The sequence below is a fragment of the Cervus elaphus genome, chromosome 27 (assembly GCF_910594005.1).
Source record: "Cervus elaphus chromosome 27, mCerEla1.1, whole genome shotgun sequence".
Classification (NCBI taxonomy): Eukaryota; Metazoa; Chordata; class Mammalia; order Artiodactyla; family Cervidae; genus Cervus; species Cervus elaphus.
In genome coordinates this window covers 23,084,660-23,107,432 of record NC_057841.1, presented here as the reverse complement: position 1 = coordinate 23,107,432, position 22,773 = coordinate 23,084,660, and the positions used below count along the sequence as shown (strand labels likewise).

Sequence of the window (22,773 nt, the reverse complement as noted above, 5' to 3'; positions counted from 1 at the left end):
TCCCATTAGACCATACTCCAGGGGGCGAATTAATGACAGGATTGTGAATTGAAAGGTTACTGGAACTTTAATAAAATATAGAAGCAGTGGAGGTGATGTTTCCCATACTTCTGCCCCCTGTCTGTATTTGAGCAAACAGGATATGAGTAAGCCCAAAGAAATTCTTTCCATTATCTTCTACTTGCACATTTTTGCATTTAATTTTCTTTTTCATTCCCTCTACATCAAAAGTATTTCTGATTTCTCTGCCCCAAATATAAGAATATATGATTTTTTTTGTCTCCTAGGGTTTTTTTTTTTTTTTTTTAAACCATCTTCTGTGTCCCCACTGCCTGGTGGAATTAGGGGAACACTTTGTCAAAGATCTTCAAGTCTAGCAAGAAAAGTTCTTGTGCAAAAAAACGCTATCTTGAAAATTTTCTCAAGAAAACTTCTAAAATTATCTCCCTTTCGACCAAGTCCAAAGTAGAGTGACTGGTGTTTTAAAAGAAAACAGTGTTTAACTGTCACCAAAGTGATACAATATTATCCTCCTGCTTTCAGAGAAGTGTAGAATATGAGACCCATCTGAAACACACTATGACCTAATGAAGAACTTTTCTCCACATCTGAATTTTCCAAGAAAAAACAAAACATTTTGAACAACTTTCGAATACTCCAAGGACTGTTTGTGAAGAGTGGACTCAAGCAAGAACATTTCAGTCATGCGGATGAATTTTAAAATGATTCCATGCAGGTATATGCATTTACATATGCCAACTGAAAAAATATGAAGAGAATATAATGATGGACTTACTCATGTTTAACAAATCTCACACACCCAAACTAGGAGTTTTAAATTAGTTTGAACTCCTCAAACTGGGAGCCCTAAAAGGAATTGCAAAGACAAATATCATATGATATCACTTATATGTGGAATCTAAAAAATGGTACAAAAGAACTTGTGTACAAAATAAAAATAGTGTCACAGATGTAAGAAAACAAACTTATGGTTACCAGGTGGAAAAGTGAGGGGGTGATAAGTTGTGAGGTTGGATTGACACATATACACCAATAAGGACCTACTGTATAGCATGGGGAACTATACTCAGAACTCTTAATGACCTCTATGGGAAAAGAATATAGAAAAAAAATAGCTATACGTATAAGTGATTCACTTTGCTATACAAGAGAAACCAACACAACATTGTAAAGCAATTATATTCCAATAAAAATTTAAAATAAATAAAAGGGATTGCACTGAATTTGAAGGTGCCATACACTGCCAAGAAAGCAAAATCCTGCTGCCTTCCTCCCAGTTTTTGTGTTACCAAGAAAGAAACCATTCAGTATTGGTTTCTCAGTTTGCAAAGAAAATCCAGGAAAATTTACTGAGATAATTAATAGTATACTTTTAAAAAATTGAAAGCATCCCTACTCATCAGCAGTAATCTAAAAGAAAATTGCTCCTGCAAGGACAGTTTTGTCCCTTTCTTCTCAATACTTACACTCTTATCACTGATTTTGTCACATTGAATTGGTATGGGGCTCTGGTACAATGTTGACTGACAATATGATAACATATTTCTTTTTTTCCCCTGATATCCATGAAAATGATTCTAAACTTCCATAATCAAGTTCAGTGTTTGCTGTAAGCTTCGATGGATACCTTTTATTAGGTTAAGGATGCCCTTATTTAAGTATTCTTAGTTAACTTGAGAATTTAAAAATTTGAATGAACTAAACAATTTTCCTGCATTATTGAGAGGTCAATAAATTGACATCCTTAATCTGTCAATAAATTTAATAAACTGATGTTTCTGATTTCCAGATAACCATACTTGCATAAGTAAAATGCTACCTTATAATAGTACAATCTTCAAAAATGCACATAAAGTTCAAAATTTTAATGCTTTATTTAGGGGATTTATAAAATAGGTTTATTTGAACCTCTTTTGTCCAACTGTGGTGTCAAAATTATGCCAGAATAATAAAAAAATTGGAGTACTTTTACTGTTTTTCCTTCTTTCAAATGACTTATATAATAAATAAGTGAAAGTGAAAGTGAAGTTGCTCAGTCGTGTCTGACTCTTTGCGACCCCATGGACTGTAGCCTACCAGGCTTCTCTATCCATGGGATTTTCCAGGCACGTGTACTGGAGTGGGTTGCCATTCCCTTCTCCAGGGGATCTTCCCATCCCAGGGATCAAACCCAGGTCTCCCGCATTGTAGGCAGACACTTAACCCTCTGAGCCAGCAGGGAAGCCCTATATGATATATAACTACTTATATATAAATATATATAGAAAATATATATATAACTAACTATATATAAATATAATAAAGTATGTTATTTTCACTAGAGTACTTTTCTGTATTTATAGTTTCTCTCTGTTCAATTTCATTGTCAAAGTTTGTATGTATGATTTTTTCATGGTTAAGTAATCATTCTTGCATTTTAACAACTGTCTTGGAACAATGAAAAGTACATAGGATAAAATTTAAATTATGGAAATATTGATCTATTGTTTCACATGTCATATATCTGTTGTGTGTGTCGCATATGTTCAGTCATTCAGTTGTGTCCAACTCTTTGCAGCCACATGAACTGTAGCCCACCAGGCTTCTCTGTCCATGGAATTTTCCAGGCAAGAATGCTGGAGCTGGTTGCATTTCCTCCTCCAGGGGATCTTCCTGACCCAAGGATAGAACCTATGTCTCTTGCATCTCCTGCATTGGCAGTCAGATTCTTTACTATCAGCTCTAACTGGGAAGCCCTCATATAACTGTTGATCTCTTATTAATTCTCTTGTTAATTACTAATATTTTTTGCCTCTTCTACCTTTGATTTTTTTACATGTTCAATTTAGAAATTTATTTATCTTAGTTTAAATTTTTTTTTTTAATTTTGCTGATTCTCTGCATTGCTTCTTTGTTTTTTTTTCTATTTAATTATAAACATTATACAAGTGCAACTAATGATTAATTACCTTCTGATCTTATCATTGTTATTTCCTTCTACTTTTTAAAGGTTTATTCTTTTTCTTATCAGGCTTTTGAGTTGAAAGTCAATTTATTTATTTCCATTATTATAATTTTAAATGAATACTTTTATATCTAGAAGCTGCTTTCAAAACATTCTATAGTTTCATCACAAAGTGTTGCGCAATCATCAAAACAATCTGAGCTTGTTTTTGTTTTGTTCCTCTTAATTTTTAATTTAATGATATTGTGCTCAATGAATATGGTTTTTATGATATTGAGTGTTTGAAACTGGCTGAACCTAGTTTTGTGACTTTATTCACATACAATGAATTAAAAAATGTTTTATATGAACTTGAAAACATCATATAATCTTTATTTTTCTGAGTTGACATGTGTAAATGGCTATTAGATAAGTATTTTGATTTTGTTGTTAAAAACTTCTATATTGGTAAAGATTTATTGTCACTTTCATGTGTCAGTCCCTGACAGATATGCTTTAAAATTTCCACTATAATTATGTATTAGTCATTTGTTCTGAAAATTCTGTCAGTTTTAGCATGACATATTTCTTCATCGAACAGCCCTCCCCTCTATCTTATTAGCTTAAAAAATTATTTTTACTTTTAAAAATAAAGGTTAAATTTATTTATAATCCATAGCTAATTAAATTTACTGCTTTTTAAAAGCCATTTCTGTGCTCATCATTGTGAAACTTTCTTCCAAGTACATATTCTTCTGGCTGAAGTGGATACCTTAATAATTTTTATGATGAGAGTCTATGGGTAATAAACTCAGCAGTTATATAACTGAAACTGTCTTTTCAAGAAAACTCCTGGAAAGAGTTGTCCACGTTATCCTGTTCGCTTTTTTACCTTCCCAGTCAGATCACTGTTACTTTCTATTCACTGAATTTTTTCTTGTTGAGTAATGACCTCCCATGCCAAATCCAATGGTCATGTCTCTGGTTCTTCTTTGACTCATAAGCAACATTGGATGTAGTTACCCACTTCTTTGTGGAACATATTCCACATTTCATCTATATGGCATTCTCTGGATTCTCCATCTACCTTGTTGGTAAGTGGGCTCTGTTAAGGGGGCTCCTGCTTGGGTTCCTTCCACGTTTCTTATTTGTACATCCTGCATTCCTCAGGGTTCAGCTCTGAGATGTTCCTTTTTATCTTTATTCACGCTTAGCACATGGCTTTAGCTAATAAATGGATGCTGGCTTGTATCTCCCATTCCAACCTTTGCCCCTGGATTCCCAGTTTCTATATCTAGCTGTCTACATGATGTCCTCATTTAAATGTCTTTTGGATATCTCATGTACAGAAGCAGCCTCTTGGTTTTCCATCTATAAACTGGCATCTGCTGAAGACAACTCCATTCTGCCAATTCCTCTAGCCAAAAACTTGAGTTATTCTTTTTTCTTCCCCTCCCCTGCTCCTCCTCTTTTTAAAAGTCATTTTCAGTACTCCATCTGGAATTCATTGTCTCAGACATATGTATGGATAGCTCCTCGATTCCTTTAGGAATTTCGTCAAATGTCACGTCTTTGGAAAGGGCTTTCTTTATGCTGCTTCATAAATGACAAGTTCCCATCACTATTCTGTATCCTTCATCCTACATTTTCTTTTTTATGGCAATTACCACTTTATGACATAGTATCTCTTTATTGTCTGTCCTCATAGAAAAGAAGCTTGAGAAAATGGGCTTTGTCTTTTGTTTCCTGCTATATTCCAAAGTTTAGGACAGGAGTTGAAACAGCAAACTCAAAGAAAATTATTTGCTGAATGAATAAATTATGCCTTTGTTTTATAATCCTATATAATTCTGTAATTTTAAGTTTGCAGTTATTCCTTAAGTATTTCTAGTGTTTTATCCATTATCATTTGGCACCGATGAATGGCTAAAGGGAATTTCACTTGTTACCATGGTATCGTTTACTTTATTTAAAGTAATTTATCAATTTTCAAAGCTTTTAAAATTGTCATTTATTCTTAATATTCTATAGTTTTGTTCCTCTGTGACTTGGAATGGATTTTAAAATTTTAAATGAAAGGTTAAATAAATAAGTAATCCATAGTATACATACCATGAGTATGCGTATCATCTAATATTTAACTTTCTTTTAAAAGTTTCTTTTAAGTCTGAGAATGCCCATTAGATGAATAATGTTATTTTGGTTTTCTTAAATTTCGGATAGTTCTCAGTTATTACCTTTAAAAATATTGTTACTTTACCCTTTCTTCTACTCTTTTCTAGAAATTGTTCATCCTATTTTCTGAGCCCTTCATCATTTTTTTTATATTATAATAGAAAAATTCTTATTTCTATAAAATATCTTTAAATTCTTAATTCTAAATCACTAATGTCCAGAGTAGAGTTTAAAATCTTTAAATTTCAAAAATTAAACTTTCATTTTCAAAATTTTTGACATTTTTTCCTTTTTATCTTTTGGCTCTTGATTTACTCTTAAGGTTGTTTTCATAATTTCTTTTTTTTTCTTTTTTGTAGTTGTGTAGTAATTATGCATTTTGTGTCATTTAAGCATCATAAATGTTTAGATAAAAGTCTCTGTAATATTGTTTGTAAAACAAACTTTATCCAGCTTGAATTCATGTTAAAACTCTTCGAGTTACAAATGATATATTTCATTAAGGGTTCTGGGGCTCTCTGGGTTATTGGTGAAAAATCCTTGTCCAAGAACAATGCTTCCCAGGTTTTTCTCAAAATCTGCAGGTAACAGGACCCAGGCTAAGGGACAATCTTTAATATTGGTCTCCATGTTGATGAGAAATAGGGAAATCTTTTGATTATAGGTGGGGTTTGAATATTTGAACTTGTTTCTGTTTTCTTATTTTGCATTTTTCACTTTACTAAAAGTCGGTATAGTCAAAGCTATGGTTTTTCCAGTAGTCATGTATAGATGTGAGAGTTGGGTCAGCAAGAAGGCTGAGCACTGAAGAACTGATGTTTTCAAATTGTGATGCTGGAGAAGACTCTTGAGAGTCCCTTGGACTGCAAAGAGATCAAACCAGTCCTGAAAGAAATCAACCTTGAACACTCATTGGAAGGACTGATGCTGAAGCTCAAACTCCAATATTTTGGCCACCTGATGTGAAGAGCTAACTCAGTGGAAAAGACCCTGATGCTGGGAAAGATTGGGGGCAAGAGGAGAATGGGGCAGCAAAGAGTTTGACACAACTTAGTGACTGAACAACAACATCAATGCTTTGGGTTAGAGATGATTTCTTTATACTCCCCTTTTTTTCTCAACTGAAAAAGGAAGGTATACATTATATTTTTATTCTTAATAGCTGTGTCTAAAATACTTATTTATCCCCAAATAATTAAAAAGTTAATCTTATTCTTTAAGGTGAAAAGTGAAAGTATTAGTAACTCAGTTATGTCTTACTCTTTGCCACCCCATGAACTGTAACCCACCAGGCTCCTCTGTCCATGGAATTCTCCAGACAAGAATACTGGAGTGGGTAGCCATTCACTTCTCCAGGGGATCTTCCCCACCCAGGCATTGAACTTATGTCTCCTGCCTTGCAGGCAGATTCTATAACATCCGGGCCACAAGGGAAGCCCAATCTTACTCATATTCCATGCCAAAATGTATGGAGACCTGAATCTTTAAAACTCATGTCTCCTTCACTTTCCATTGTCCTATATTTCCTGCCTTATTTCTAAACCCCTCAAATCTAGATTTTCATTATTTTCTATCAATATTTTCAATGCACAAACATGCTTGCTATATTAATCATTTGATATTTACATGCCTGCCACTCCTTCCTTTTATCAAACTTTGGGAGATATATTATATTCAAAATATTGACTGTCTTTTCTACCATAGAACTGTACTTTCCCCCTCCTGATGGGAAACTTGTTTTGCCAAGAACTGGAAGCAGAAGTGCGAAATGTGTTGGCTGCCGATGAGCTGAAATTCTGAGCTTGCTCTGAGAGCCTCTGGATCTGGGGCACGGAAGATGTGGGGCCAAGCTCCAGCTACACACAACCTTCCTTGGTAGTAAGGCCTAGCCTCTCCCCAGCCTCTCTCTTGAGAGACTTTGATACATAAATTGCCTTTTTTTTTTTTTTTTTCTTTTAAAAAATATGGAACGCTTCACGAATTTGCGTGTCATCCTTGCGCAGGGGCCATGCTAATCTTCTCTGTATCGTTCCACATAAATTGCCTTTTAATAGCTCTCTTGCTGACAGTTTGCTGATGGTAAAATCCTGTAGTCTTTGTCTGAAAAAAAAGTTTATTTTGCTTCAATGTTTTCTTTCTTTAAAGGTTTCAAATTTAATACTCATACTTTCTCCATAATTATAAAATGTATAAATGTATAAAATGTATAAACTACAAAACATTTAGTTATAATTCAACTCAACACAAAAACTTTCAAACTGGGAAGGTTCCTCAATTATTATTATCTTTACACTTTTGAAGACTACTGGCTGGTTATTTTGAAGTTCAGTTTAGCCACTCAGTTGTGTCCAACATTTTGCAACCCCATGGACTGCAGCACGCCAGGTTTCCCTGTCCATCACCAACTCCCGGAGCTTGTTCAAACTCATGTCCATGGAGTTAGTGATGCCATCCAACTATATCATCCTCTGTCGTCCCCTTCTCTTCCTGCCTTCAATATTTCCTAGCATCAGGGTCTTTTCCAACGAGTTAGTTCTTTGCATCAGGTGGCCAAAGTGCTGACCTTTGTTGGGCAAGTCATGTCTCTGCTTTTTAATATGCTATCTAGTTTGGTCATAGTTTTTCTTCCAAGGAACAAGGGTCTTTTATTTCATGGCTGCAGTCACCATCTGCAGTGATTTTGGAGCTCAAGAAAACAGAGTCTGCCACTGTTTCCCCATCTATTTGCCATGAAGTGATGGAACCGGATGCCATGATCTCAGTTTTATGAAGGCTGAGTTTTAAGCCAGCTTTTTCACTCTCCTCTTTCACTTTTATCAAGAGCCTTTTTAGTTCTTCTTTGCTTTGTGCAAAGAAGAAATAGATGATTTCTATTTGTGTCAAGTTTAAGTTTTCAGACCTGTTTCTTTCTTTACCTTTTCTTTATATAAATAGTATATAAACACAACCTTGAAAAAGATATAAAACATTTCCAGTACCAGAGAAGGCTCATTTAGTCCCTTCTGAGTAATGTTACCCTAAGGGATTCTCTCTAGTCATTTGTTATTCTTGTTGAATTTCATACAAATGGAAATAAGTTTATATTACTTTGTCCAGCATTTTAAAAAGTTAATTTTGTTTAATTTGAGATAATTTTAGAATTATAGAAATGTTCCAAGAATAGCAGAGAAAGTTTCTATAGACTTTTCAGTGAGCACCACTTTATATCAACAGCTTTTTAAGTCATATGTCTTAGGTAGACATAAGTACACTTCAATTAGGTATATACCTATGTATTGAATTACTGGTCATAAGGTATACATGGGTTTAGCTTTAATCACTGCTGCAAAACTACTTCTAAAGTGAGCATAACAATATGTAATCAAACTCATCAATATATAAGAATTCTAATTGCTTCACATCCTTGCCAATCTTTGCTACTGACAGCCTTTATAATTTTAGACATTCTGCTGGTTATGCAGTGGTGTCTCACAATGTTTTAAATATTCATTTAAACTAAGTGTTAGTTGTTTAGTCACATTTGACTCATTACCCCATGGACTGTAGCCTGCCAGGCTCTTCTGTCCATGGAATTCTCCAGGCCAGAACACTGGAGTGAGTAGACATTCTGTTCTCCAGGGCATCTTCCCAACCCAGGGATCTAACCCAGGTCTCTTGCATTGTAGGAACATTCTTTACCATCTGAACCACCAGGGAAGCCCACATTTTCATTTAGGTTATAACTGATGATGTTGAGTATTTTTTTAAATATTCACTGGACATTTTGCTATCCTTTTTTGGTGAAGTACTTTTTCAAGTTTTTTGCCTACTATTTTATTGGATTATCTATTTTTCTCTTATTGATTTGTAGGTATTTTTAATATATGCTGAATAGAAGATTTTTGTCAGTATATGCATTGAAAATATCCTCTACTTTTTGACTAATATGAATATTAAAACAATGTTTCTCAAAGAGCATAGGAAAATATATTTATGATCTTGGAATAGGCAAAAATTTGTTAAACATGACACAGAAAGCACTAACATTAAGAAAACCTTTAATTGGTTTCATAAAGCCATTTTAATATTTTTATTTTAAAGTCCTTTTAAAGAATTTTACACAATCTCTCCTTTTTTTTTGTTATTGGTGTTATTATGTGTGTTCATTCTCTCTTGGAGATTTGTCTTTTAAAATGCCGTGCAATTTATTATTATTATTATTATTACCTAGTCAGCAGAATTTATTCTCTGTTGGAGTCCAGCAGTTTCTATACTGTGGAAAAATCCTTTAACAACAAAGTATTCTTTTGTCACTTCTGGGGCTTCACTAGTTACGGGTATATTTTATGTTTATTCCCAATTTGGGTCTCTATTCCACATTATAAATTTGAAACTCACAGCTACACTTGGACCAGGCTTCAGTATCCAATATATTTTGAATGATCACACCCATAGCGTCAGGGAAATAAGATTTCTTGCTATTTGTCCAGGCTGATGGGTGGAATTTTCTAGTCTCCCTTTAAAGAATATGAAAGTGATGACAAAACCCAGATTTTACAGGCAGATCAGCTCCAGGTCTCACACAGCAGAGACCTGTGACTACACTGCTCCAGCTGGGTGGGAAGAAGATAGTTCTGAATCAGTTCAGTCTTTAATTTTTTCCCCAAATGTCTGCTGTGAGTTTAACTGTGTTTCCAAAACACAGAGATTTTATGGCTACATTGAGGAGTAGCTCTGAAAAAGATACATTTCAATAAATACTGGACAAGATTATGTGGTCAGGTTGTAGTCATCTTTGTATCCCTAGCTCCTAGCCTAATACATAGCTTATTGACTATGTGAATAAATTAAGATTAAATTTCAGCTCTATAATATAGACTGAAGCATGAGAAGATGCAATTGGAATCTATTTTCCTGAAAACTGCCTTTAGAATGATTCTGTTCTTGTTTGTGTAAGTTATGACCCTTTGACAAGAGTCCATGAGAAAGAGAATATGATAACCCTCTTGTCAATACCAAGGATGTGTCAATAATGGAAAAACTCTTCTGTGCAACCTGTCCTGGGAACAACAAAGCAGACAATACCCATTATCCATGTGTCATTTCTTGGTTGAGGACATAAAAACAGATCAAGGCAAAACCCAGTGCGTCTTTAAATTAGTGGCACAGATCGATGCCCATATTTCTCAGTGTCATGTTTCATTATGTTGAACTATTTATGTCATCGTAACCCAAAGCATCTTAATGCAACCTGACATCCAGGTTATGTTGCATTAAAAAAAATAAGAAGCTACAGCATTTTTTTAATGGGCTGGAAAGCATTCCAGGTCTCTTTTCTACTCAGTGTGGGGTTATCACATGTTATGTGTGTGGGTACAGTTCTGTACTAAATGTTGAGAGATTGGAGACCTTCAATTTAAGTGTAATAGAAGTATTCCCTGAGCTTGGCCTCTCACCTCTGTTTTCTGTCAGTTTCAAAATTCATTTCAGGGTGGTAAAATTATTCTTCCTAGTAGTGTTTAAAGATGATCACTTAAATTGGGTACACACTCATCTAACTTTCCAAATCAAAATGTCACTCAGCTTTTAAGTTCTACTTAAATGCTATACCTTCTAAAAAGCTTTTACTTCTTATCATTTAGTTTTCCATTTTTTTATGAATTTTCTTAACAAGTCATCTGCACTGATATGGCATATTTTTTATATCCTAATACTATAGATTTTGAGTGTATACCTAAGCTCTATACAATAACTTAAATTTCTTCAGGATAGGGATTAGTTTTAGGACTATAGTTTAGTGATTCTGTAATTTTCAGTGTCCATAAAAATAACTGTGAACTGTTATAAATTTAGATCTTTGTTATACCACTAGAGAATTTGACATAGTAAGTCTGAAGTGGGAATCAGGCATCTGCATTTGTAATAAAAAGCTGCAGGAGAGTAAACACAAAAATTACCACACTAGGGCACATCCTAGTCAAAATCCTGAAAGCCAAAGACAAAGAGATAAAAAGAACATATTTAAAGCTGTTGGGGAAAAACAGTGTGTTATATGCAATGGAATATGAATGATGGTTGATATTTTGTCAGAAATAATGAAGGCCAAAAGACAATGGAATGGCCACCTTTAAAGATCTCAAAGGAGAGAAAAAGAATTCACTAAACTAGAATTTATATGCAATGAAAATATCCTTAAATAAGAGAGTGAAATACACATCTGCATAAATGAAAGCTGAGAAAATTTATTGTTGACAGACCTACACTAATAAGAAACTTTAAAGGAAATTCATCAAGTTGAAGGGAAATGATGTCAGATGGGAATTTTCTTCCACAAGAAGGAATGAGAAGCATTAAAAAGAATAAATATGCAAGTTAATATAAAAGACTACTTTAAAATTTTCTTCTCTTAATTTGTTTAAAAGGTAAATAAACTCTTTAAAGCAAAAATGACATCATTTTAAGGTGGAATATGTAGAGTAAAAACATATGTAGAGGAAACCCAAAGCCAGTGAGTGCTCTGTTACAACCCAGGGGAGTCACAGGGGGAGTACCGGAGGGAAGGGATATATGTATTCCTATAGCCAATTCATGTTGGTATGTGGCATGAACCATCAGAATATTGTAAGGTAATTATCCTACAATTGAAAGTAAAACATAAATTAAAAAATGAAAAAATAGAAGTAAAACATGACAATAACACTGTTAAGTTGGTAGAGTAATAAAAGTGTTTTGCATTGTGGAACGTATTTACATTGATGTTCTTGCTTTTGTGAAATTGGAAGTGTGAAGTGTGAACTGGTAAAACATTAATTCTAAGGATCCTTTAATAATTAAAGATACATATTGCAATTCCTAGAGCAACAAAGAAAAGTAATACTAAAAAGTAATATAGCCAAAATGTCAATAGAGGAAGTAAAATAGAATACTAAAACCATCAATAACTCCCCCCCTAAAAAACAGCAAAATTAAAATAAATACCAAGGTGATAGATTTAAACTCATTTAAAAATAATCCATTAATAAGAATAGACTAAAAGACTCAAATTAGAATGCAGAGATTATCAGACTGGAAAAAAATATATATTGTCTGCAAGACATCATATAAATGTAAGCAAGTTGAATGGTAGATATACATATATAAATCATGTATTCATAGATGAATTAATACTTCTCACTAGTCAATCAAATGAGTAAGCAAAAATTCATTTAGGATATAGAGAATCTAAACTTTACCAGTTTGACTTAAAATTGGCATTAACACCACACACAAAACTGCAGGATGCACATTATTTTCTAGGGCAAGCTAGGTCATATTTTGATCCATAACATGCATGTGATAAATTTCTTTTTTTTTTTTTTTTTTTTTATTTTTTCTTTTTTCCATGTGTCCAGGGCATGAACCAGGCATGGGCACAGAGCAAAAGCCAAGCTGGGATAAACAAGGAGTTGTTTTGTCCCTCACTGATATGAGACAGCCACCACCAACCAGGTGCCACTCTACCCAGGTCAGGGACAGGCATGTGATAAATTTCAAGAAATTGAAATCTTACATAATATTTCTTCTGACTGCAATGGAATTAAACTGAAAATCAATGATATTATGATATACAGAAAAATTCCAAAATATTTGGAAATTAAAGAGGATATTTCTAAATAACCCATGAGTCAAAGAAGAAATAACAACAAAATTAGGAATTATTATGAAGTTACTGAAAATCTTTGAACCTTGTGACATAGAGAGTACTAACCATAAAAATATAGATTGACCTTGAATGGATGAAATGATAAAACTTGAAAATATATAGTGAAGATATGGAGAAACCAGAACTTTCCTACACTGTTGGTGGGAATATCAAATGGTACAACGACTTGAGAAAACTGATTGGTCATTTTTATTTTAAAGCCAAACATATACCTACCCTATGACTCAGTGAATCTACTCCTAATTATTTATCCAAGAGGAATAAAATCAAAAGTTTATGAAATGGATATGATTATGTTCACCATGGTTTTATTCACAATAGCCCCAAATTGGAAACCACTCAAATGTCTATCAATAATACTTATGGATAAACAAATTATGGTATTTTCACCCACTGTGATATGATTAGGAAACAAAAAACGAACAAACTGTAGATGCCTACAACAAGATGGCTCTCACAGGTTTGATGTTGAAAGAAAAAAGTCAGTGCAAAAAAGTACATCTTGTGAGATCCTATTTTTATAAAGTCTTAGAATAGTCAAAATTAGCTTATGGAGATTGATTGACTACAAAGGGGCATAAGAAACTTCGTAGGATGCTAGTAATGTATGTTCTTGACTCGTACATATACACGGGTGTATATTTTCATCAAAATTTATCAAAATAAATACTTTAAAGCTGTTTTATGAAAGCTATGTCTCAATGAAATATCTTAATATTTTGAAAAGCATTTGGACATCCAAATTCCTGAGTTCATTTTGCAAAGATTCTGATTCAGTGGGTTCCTGGTGAGAATCAGCTAACCTGCATTTTTAACAAGAGGCCCTGGTTGATCCTAGTGCATGTGGTCCATCAATTATACTTTTGAAAGGACTCATCTCACATAATATTGTAGGTCCAGAAGTGCTGATCACATTTTGCAAAAATAAATGAATTCATAATAACTCACAATGAATTTGTTATCTCTGAATTCTTCTCCATTTCAAATTATATATATTAACCAATTTTTAAATTTTTTGTGAAATATCAAGCTTTGTAAGTTTCCTCCAGACTGGGTAAAGTAAATCAGTCTCTTCCTTGTCTCTCATTCTTGCTACAATACTTTCACTGTCTGCTTTTGCTAATGTGCTTTTCCCCATCAGAAAAAGCTTTCCCAGCTTTTCTGTCTGCCTTGTAGCCTCTCCTTTGAAAGCCCAATGACATCTGGCCCTTTCCAACCAAGTTTGTTACTAACATTTGATAATAATGACTTCCCCTTTTTTAAATCCTGTAGTTCTTACTGATTGATCTATTCAATCTGTCGCTTACACACATAACAAACTGCAGCTGTTTTTCCCCATGTTACTCTTTTCTCTCCAATAATATTGTAAATGCATATTGAAAACACTTCTATTTCTCAGTCCATTGTAATCTATCTTTTCCTCTCACCCTGCTAAGGAAGCAAAATGCTTGAGAAAGTATTTTTGAATTAAGAACACAGGATTTGGGGTTTGATGCAAGTTAGAATTCCAATCCTAGCATCCCAAAACTATAATGTTGAGAAACTTTTTTGTCTTCATCGGTAAAAATGGGAATAATAATTCTTTCTTCATAAAGTTATTGCAAGGATTAATGGGGTAAAGTCCACAAACTACTTAGCACATTGGTGCTTTGTAAGTGTTTACAAACAGTTCTTGATAAGAGTGTTCCTGCTGATGTAACATTTTTATGTAGGTGTGGCATTACTATTTATATTGTTAAAGACCACCCAGAATTAGCTTGTATGGGAATTTAGAAATTATATAACCCAACCCATTTGTTTCTGTAATTAGAAAACTGTGTCCAGAGAGGAGCAGTCTGTTGACTTTTTTGTCTTAAAAGAAGAATTAAGCTCCAAAGTTTATGTTCTGATTTACATTATGTTGCAATTTTAAAATCACATTTGTTACATGCAGAGAATATTTTCCCAGTTCAAGCAGTAAAATACTACTCTGCATTTACATAGAACATGAACCTTAGAGTTTCCTAGGTTCCCCACGCCTCATCTGACTATGAACTGTTTTCTTTCAAATATAGACCTTAAAAGGTGCACAGAAGAGGTGAACATCTTCCCATCATTCTCTGACCGCATGTACATCACACATGTATTCTCACATATTCACAGATTTTCAGGTCAACCTCATTAAGGGAATAAATAATGACCTTGATGGCTAACGGGTCACCTGTACTGTGATCACAGCACTCAAAGTAAAGTCCATCTGACCTACTTCAGTCATGCGCTCCTAGTCAGCTGTTTAATTAATGACCAGTACGTTAAATGTCTCCCCCTGAGGACATCCCACCTGCTGATGGAGCATCCATTGCTCCTCTGTTGTCAAGTGTGGCCCAAAGCTGAGTGGGAGTCTATATGGGAGTTTGCAGATGTAAGAGAAAGAGAGATGAGACAGGTGAGATCTAGAGTATAAAAGAGAGTTTTAAATATCAAGACTTTAAGAATGAGTGAATGAGGGCCTGTGAAAGAGGACCCTTAAAGAACTCCCTTGCAACCGATGTGCACAGATCAGTAGTTGCACCGTCTTCACTGCGGCACTCATCCTATTTTCCTCTCTTCTAAAGTCAATGAACTCAGGGGTGGTGCTGCAGTCACCAGCCTCCCCCCAGGTCTTATCCTCTGTCTGGGGACTCCCTGGGTGTCTATGGTTAAAGGCCCTGTAGAGCTGCTGATTACTGCGATTTCCTTTAACCAGCTCCACACGTCCGTTGCTTCTCAATTTTTGATGTCATTTCTAATGTGTTGGGCCAAACACGTTGGAACTTGTTAAGATTCTCCAAATAGTTTCTTTGTGCTGGAACAATCACACCAGTGACAGGCCCTCCTTTCCATGTCCCCGAGCTTTTGTGCATGTGATCTGCTCCCTATGGTCTCCATCACTCTCTCACAGAGGATCTGACATTTAGAGCCAGAGCTCAGATGCCAATAACACTTATTATTTTTTAAAACTTCATTTCTCTCCCCCCCTCCATTCCATTCAAATGCTGAGTGTAATAAAGTTGCCAAAACTCTCCCTCCATTGGAGTGAAAACCATTCATTTGTCGTCTCAATTTAAGATTCCTGACTCCAAATAGAAGGATATTCTCTGTGGACGTAATGGGACATTTAGCAATTCATTCATTTTCTTCACATGCTACTTATTTAGGCACTCAGCAGTTGGCGGCTTTGATGTGGAGTGGTGAAATTATAAAGACATTACATATCATAAAAATATAAATGAAAGAAAACACATACCCTCTTTTATATCAGGCTAAATTGACTGCTGTCATATTAAGGGTATTTTGTTTTATAAATTATACCCGTTTCAAGGTATTCCCTTGAGTGAGTCACTACTTTGTCTTTTATTTCCTTTTTCTTTTTTAAAACAAAATAGGCTTCGCCTTTCCAATATACTGATGTAAAGAACTATAAAGGGCTCAAATATAGAAACTGATGTATCTGATACCAAACTTCACCTGAAATTTGCAATATCAGGCCAGCAAAGCAGTCAAATCATGCATGAGTTGCCAATTCTGACTTACACCACTGTATGTTGGACTTAACAAAAGAACTTTGGAATAAAACCAGATTAATGAATTGTATTCTTTACCATTAAGTTTCTTCAGAAAGGTCCACAGGAGTGACTACCTGTCTCAGTCTATTTGGGCTGCCATAACAAAATCCTGGGTAAATTATAAAGAACAGAAATTTTTTTCTCACAGTTCTAGAATCTGGAAGACCGAAAGCAGGATACCAGCATTGAGAGTTCTCTTCTGAATAGAAGACTTTTCCCTGGATCCTTACTTGGCAGTTCTGTCAGCCCTCTCTTATAAGGAGATGAATCCCATTCTAATCACCTCCTAATACCATCACCTTCAGGGTTAGATTTCCAGCATGTGAATTTTGGAGGGACACAAATATTATACCATAGCATATTTGTTTAATATTTGCTCTGTGAAGCCAAGATTGTTCTAAATACATTAGTAACTCCTTAAAATATTTCGTGTCTGTCCTTCATAAAGGTATTTAATTCTGTTCCCAGCATAGCTGTCTGCTGTGTGGGCATGGCCAGCATGGAAGAGACGGCAGCCCCAAGATGGAAGACAGAGTTGCCTGGAGCAGGAACGTCACAGGAGCCATGTGCGTATGTGGACTTGGTCTGTATGCTGGGGCAGGTAACGGGCCTTGTTTGGTTACTGCTGGAAAGATGTAGGATTGAGCAGTTCAAGAAAAGCCAAGTTGAAGGAGGATCTGGAAGAAACCTGTGAGGTCATAGAAGTCAAACCAAAAAAGAAAAAAAAAAAATCAAGGCAAGAGATTCAGCTGAGACAAGGCAGGTCAGAAAGAACAATGGGAACAGAAGAAGAACAAGGCTAGGTATGGAATTTTTCTCCCTATTACCTTTAAATGTTGGAAACTCTCCTCCTCTTGTGATTGACCATTTTTGTCTAGGGTTGATTGTTTTTGTTAGCTAAGAATAGGTATTTAGGAATAAGTACTTCCTGGGATCTTATTATTTGACCTAACACTATTAGTATTTGGTTCAATCTTTAAGAAAGCCTTGTCCTTTACTAGTATTACTATATTGAGTAAGAGATTCATGTTGCTCCCTCCATTCCTCATTTTCTCCTTTTTGAATGGATCACTGTCTATGTTTCATCCTCACATGGGAGTCTCCCTGAATCCCTGGTCATTTGAAATGAAGTTGTCTTGATGTTCTTCTGCCTGACCTTGGGGGTTAGGGATGGATTATAATGTGGGAGTTTTTCTCGGTTAGCACCAGACTCCCAGGAGTACCCTGGTTCTTGACCCCCAGTCTAAACTCTTCCCCTTGTGCCATAGTGCCTTCGGCTTTGAGTTAAAGACCATGACGGCCTAGACACCCTGGGCCCTCTCAAGTTGCTCCCTCCTGCCTTGTTAGAGCTTATCTAGTAACTGTGGCAATGATTTGCAAATTATAGTGTAATAAATTCTTAATCCAGTTTTATTTTAACATCTTCATTAATTATGTGGAAGAGGGAGACAACCGCCCGCTAATTAAATTTTCAGATGTTGCTAAATTGGGAGGAGTTGCAAACCCAGCTGAGAGCCAGACGTCAATGCAAAAGAATCTGGAGATGTTCTGGGGGAGTGCAGGTAGAAGACGGGGATGAGGTGACAACTGGAAACAGAGATGCGTAGGTCATCGAGAAAGGAGGAATAGCGGCTCCATGATCCCAGAGGCTGGGAGCAGCTCAGGGAACCGGATCAGTCATAAGCTGTGATGTAGTGATGACAGGAGGGTCAGGCTGGCCAGGGTGGCGGATTTCCATTTTCTCTTCCCAGAAAGAAGCAGGGTCTCCTCTCTGGCAACTGTGTCTGATGGCTTCAGGCCTAATGCATTTGATCACAATGACCTGTGAATGACCTCTTGAGGAACAAGATCTTCAAGAACTCAGGAGGAGCACAGAGCTTTGTTTCTTGCGTTCTCAGGGTGCCCCAACCTGGCTGGCCACATACAGCTGGGAAAGATTAAAGTAGTTAATATATGTGAAACGGGTTTAGAAAAATTAAAAGCACTATGAGAAGGAAATATTATTTTTATCCTAATGATAATTAGGCTCAATCTTTGTTAAATTAAATTTAATTGATGTTGGCTAGGGAGAAAATGGCATATGTGAGGCAAGATAGCAGAGGAGAAACAACTGTTAAAGTGATTAACGTGAGTTTCTTCTCCTAAATGTACTTGCTCCACATCTAGGGAAGTGACTTAGGTTGCTGGAATGCCCAGGACCTTTGGTAACTGATCTATATCCCAGGAGTGAAGCATCTCTGGTGGTTTCCCTAACTCTTTCAGAGGAGGTTATATGGATACGTTGGTCAGGAAAAGTGGATTGTCCATTTGAGCACAGTGAACATCATTGCCATTGGAGAAAATAAATATTTTTTTCTAAAACTACCAACTGGCTCCCTCAACTTGGCCATAATCTTTTACCAGCTTCAGTCTCATTGACCTTTCGTCAACTTTTCATTTGGGCACATAATCTCCCTGCAGCAGAACAGTATGACTCAAGCCAAGCCATATACTTACTTATTTCTGGTCTCAGCCTCTAAATATTACTGCAGATGCTACTGTAAACCCTAACCAGTATCCTTTTAACTATATCCCATTTGTTACAAAGGATACTAAATAAAAGACTCCAGGGAGATGAATGCCTGGTTCATATCCATACATAGAGCTAGATAAACCCCAAAGACATTACTACTACAATACAAAAGGTAATTTGATCACATATGACAAGTAGCAGCAATATTTAGACTTTCTTTTCCTAAAGTAGAGTTTTATCTCTTTTCTCCCCTACACTAGACTCTCAACTCTGAGAGGCCAAGGAATATTGCTTTTCTTTTCCTTGTATTTTCCACAATCCCTAACAGGGGGTGAACATATAGGGGTCACTCCTTAACTGATGGATGGCATTAGAGAGAAATAACACTTCTCTTCAAAAACTACTTTCTCCCACTTAGAATAAAATGGAGACAAATGTGCTGATTTTTCAGCTTTCTGAAAGAAAAAACAGGATGTGGGTAGATAGGACACATTTTTAAAAAAATCCACTGAAAGCCAGGTGGGTCGTCCACCAGGAAGTGTCAGGTGGTGGCTCTGCTGAGAAAGAACTGGCTTCTGTCACCTCCTGGCTCCTACTTGATGAGTCAGGCAGTGGAGGAAATGAAAACAGCCAACCAGTCAGTTTACGATTATATGGAAAGAGACTAATTGGTCTTTCACCTTATTTTCCTTGTCATTCCTTCAGGGATTAGGTTAAGCCTCTGTATATGTTTCATCAGGGAGTCATCAGGATTGCACCTTGCCTTTCTCTCCATTGTGCTGACAGCATTTGTAATGTCGACTTGATTTTGATAAGCCTTACCACTTGTCACGCCACTCCTTTCAGTCAAAACAGGTATATAATTTATGGTGCCCAAAGCAGCCATTAGTGTAAAAGAATTAACTGGGAGGGAGGCATGTGCCAATGACAGTCACTGAGTCATTAAGTAGCTAATCCTGCCTGCTTTGTGGGAATTGTTTTGTTTTTTCTCTCTGTGTGTGTTTTTCCCCTTTAAAATTCCTAAGCAAGGGATAGACACATTTATCATTGAAATATGGTGTCTTCTCCTGCTTGGTGGGGTGGGCAACTTAAAGTTAAAGACCCACCCCTCATTTAAGCTCAGTGTTCTGGGTATTGAAGCCCAGGTGGAAGGAATATTGAAGAGGATTAGGGCAGTGAGCCAGGGGTGTCAGCACCAGGAGATGCCTGTTGAGGGAGTGATGGGATGAAGGTGGTGGCAGATTTTAGGCATCAGGTGGAATGAGTCACAGCAGGACTCCAGGCTGGCAAAGGATGTCAGGATAACTGTTGGGACTCTTTCTCTAGATGTTGCAGGCTGATGGCATAAGAAGCCTGAGACAATCTCTGGGAGATACCAGGACAGGCATACGTGGGGCTTGTTGTTTCCAAGGATGCACAGGCATAACACTGCTCAGACTCTGAGGTTCTATAGGCTGGAATATCATATCTTAACTGACCCCAGTGTTATGTGTTATGGCTTTAATTGTTCTCCCCCCCACCCATGTATATATATATATATGTGTGTGTGTGTGTGTGTAAGTCCTGACTCCTGGTGCCTCTGATGTGACCTAATTGGTGGTAGGGTTTTAACAGAGTTAGTCAAGTTGAGAAAGAGGTTCTTAGGGTAGGCCCTAAGCAAATATGATTGGTACCTTTCTAAGAAGCAGGGATTTGGACAAAGGAATTTACAGACAAGAACATCACGTGAAGATGAAAACAGAGTTCTGGGTGATACAACTATAAGCCAGGGAATGTTGAAGAAGATTGCCAATAAACCTCCAGAAGCTACAGGAGAAGCATGGATCAGATTCTCCCTCCCACTTCTCAGAAGAAACCAGCCCTGTGACATCTTGATTTCATACTTCCGCCTCCAGAATTGTGAGAAAACAATGTTTTTGTCATTTAAACCACTCAGTTTGTGGCAGTTTGCTACAGGGAGGCCTAGGAGACTAATATATCAGAAAAGTCTCAGCCAGTCCTGCGTGCACAAATGAAGTCACCAGTCTCTAGAAGTCAGCCTGGCTCAGCAGTTCTGGTGCCAAAAAGGGAAGGTGATGTTCTTCACTCAAACAGAAATCTCTAGGGTGTGCCAACAAGGAGAATCAGTGAGACTCACTTTTTATTTAACTAGGGTTCAGGAGAGGTTAAGGAATTCAGCCAAACCCTATAGCAAGTAAATAATAGTGGTTAGCTTGGGGTCCAGATCTCCTCTTTTAAGTATTTCACTGTAAAACCAATTTTCCAAGGCAAGGTCAGAACACACAGTAGGCCGTTAGGAGAGTTTTTCTAGGGTTCAACATCCCACCCTTCAAACCTTATTCTTGAGATCTCCTCACATGAAGTTTTGTTATCTTTGTCTGCCTGCTCTGCACTTGTCTGCTTTTTCAGGTTCTCAGATCTCAAAGCAAGAATAATTCTTCTGCCTAACAACAAAGCTTTTAATTTCATCAGGAATGAAGTTTCCCACATAAACAAATGTTCCAGATTCCCAATACATATCCTTAAAGTTGTGGTATTAATCTTCAAATTTTACCATGTTTAAATGGAATTATTTCTAAACATACCATGCAAGCTTAAGCAGATATTCCTATTCCTTTAAGCAGCATTTAAGTCACCCATGGCTTTAGATCATTGTTATTAGTATCGATTAGTCCACTCTGCTGTAACACAGACTGGTTCTTGCTGTTTTTCCTGTCCTGAGCAGGATCTAAACTGTTGCATTCTATGAATTTTTAGAGTTGGGAGCCAGGGAGAGTGTTTTAGCTCTCTATTGTTGTATAATGAACCACGTCCAAACTTAAAAACACAATTTATTATTTTTCTCAATTCTGTGTGTCAGACATTCAAACAGCTCAACTGGGTAATTATTTAACATGATGTAGTACTGAGTGGGGTCATTCATGCAACTTTTTTTTTAGCTGAGAGCTTGACTGTGGCTGGGATGTCTGAGATAGCCGATCACCCCCCAGGGCATATCTTCTTGTACTTCCTTACAGTGTCGCTGCGAGGCTTAAATGTGAGGAAGCAGAAGCTGCCAGTCTTCTTAAGCCCGCTGAGCTCAAGAGTTTCAGAACAACACTTCTGTCATATCCTGTTAGTCAAGGGAATTCCCAAGACTATCACAAGTTCAAGGAGAAAAAGTGTATTCTCCACTTTCTGGTGTGAGAAGTGACATGTTTCACAGGAATTGGAGCAGTTTTGGCAGCCATATTTAAGATGACCACTTTAACGTTTACTGGCATTAGAAGCTATAATCACCAAAAATTTGTCCCAGCCAATTACCTCTAGGAACTCCTGCCTCCACCCACGTGGTGACTAAATTTACTAAGTGCAAAGAAAACAGTGGCCTTCAGAGTACCAGGTTTTATCCTCTATATAGTCAGCTCTGAGAGAGATCTTTGGGACCAGAAATTTAGGTCTTTGACCTAAGTAGGATCTTCTTTTTCTTTATCCTGAATCTAAATCTTCATAGAGTCAGGATATTGAACTGGGAGAGACAAAATGCTTATTACCCACCTAAAAGTCTAGAACCCAAAAATGGAAGAAAATAAAAACAAATTCTAAAGTCTTCTTTATTGGAAGGACTGGTAAGAGGGTAGCAGAGGCCTGTGGAAGACAAAGCACCTCCTTCCTAATGCTCTTATTTTCGCTTTGTATGTCCTTTGGAAGAAGTCACCAATTGCCACTTCTTTGTGTGATGGGCATATCTGTCTTTAGTCAAGTCTTGTGTATGCTGTTTGTTTGTGGTTTTGAATTTGGTGTGGAAAATGTGGAAATTGTAATATGCTTAAATAAAAAGTTTAAGATTATAATAAACCATAAACAAGGGGGAAAAATCCACTTCTATGAGAAGGTA

The 22,773-nt window shown here is 36.3% G+C and overlaps 1 non-coding gene and 1 pseudogene across 1 annotated transcript; both read right to left on the bottom strand.

The window, feature by feature from the left end:
- Positions 1-7,077: 7,077 nt before the first annotated feature.
- On the bottom strand, positions 7,078-7,174 carry LOC122685063 (annotated as a pseudogene).
- A 5,303-nt stretch (positions 7,175-12,477) lies between these two features.
- LOC122685095 lies at positions 12,478-12,612 on the bottom strand. The gene has a single exon (XR_006338266.1). It is a non-coding gene; the product is annotated as a small nucleolar RNA SNORA48 (small nucleolar RNA).
- Between the last annotated feature and the right edge of the window lie 10,161 nt (positions 12,613-22,773).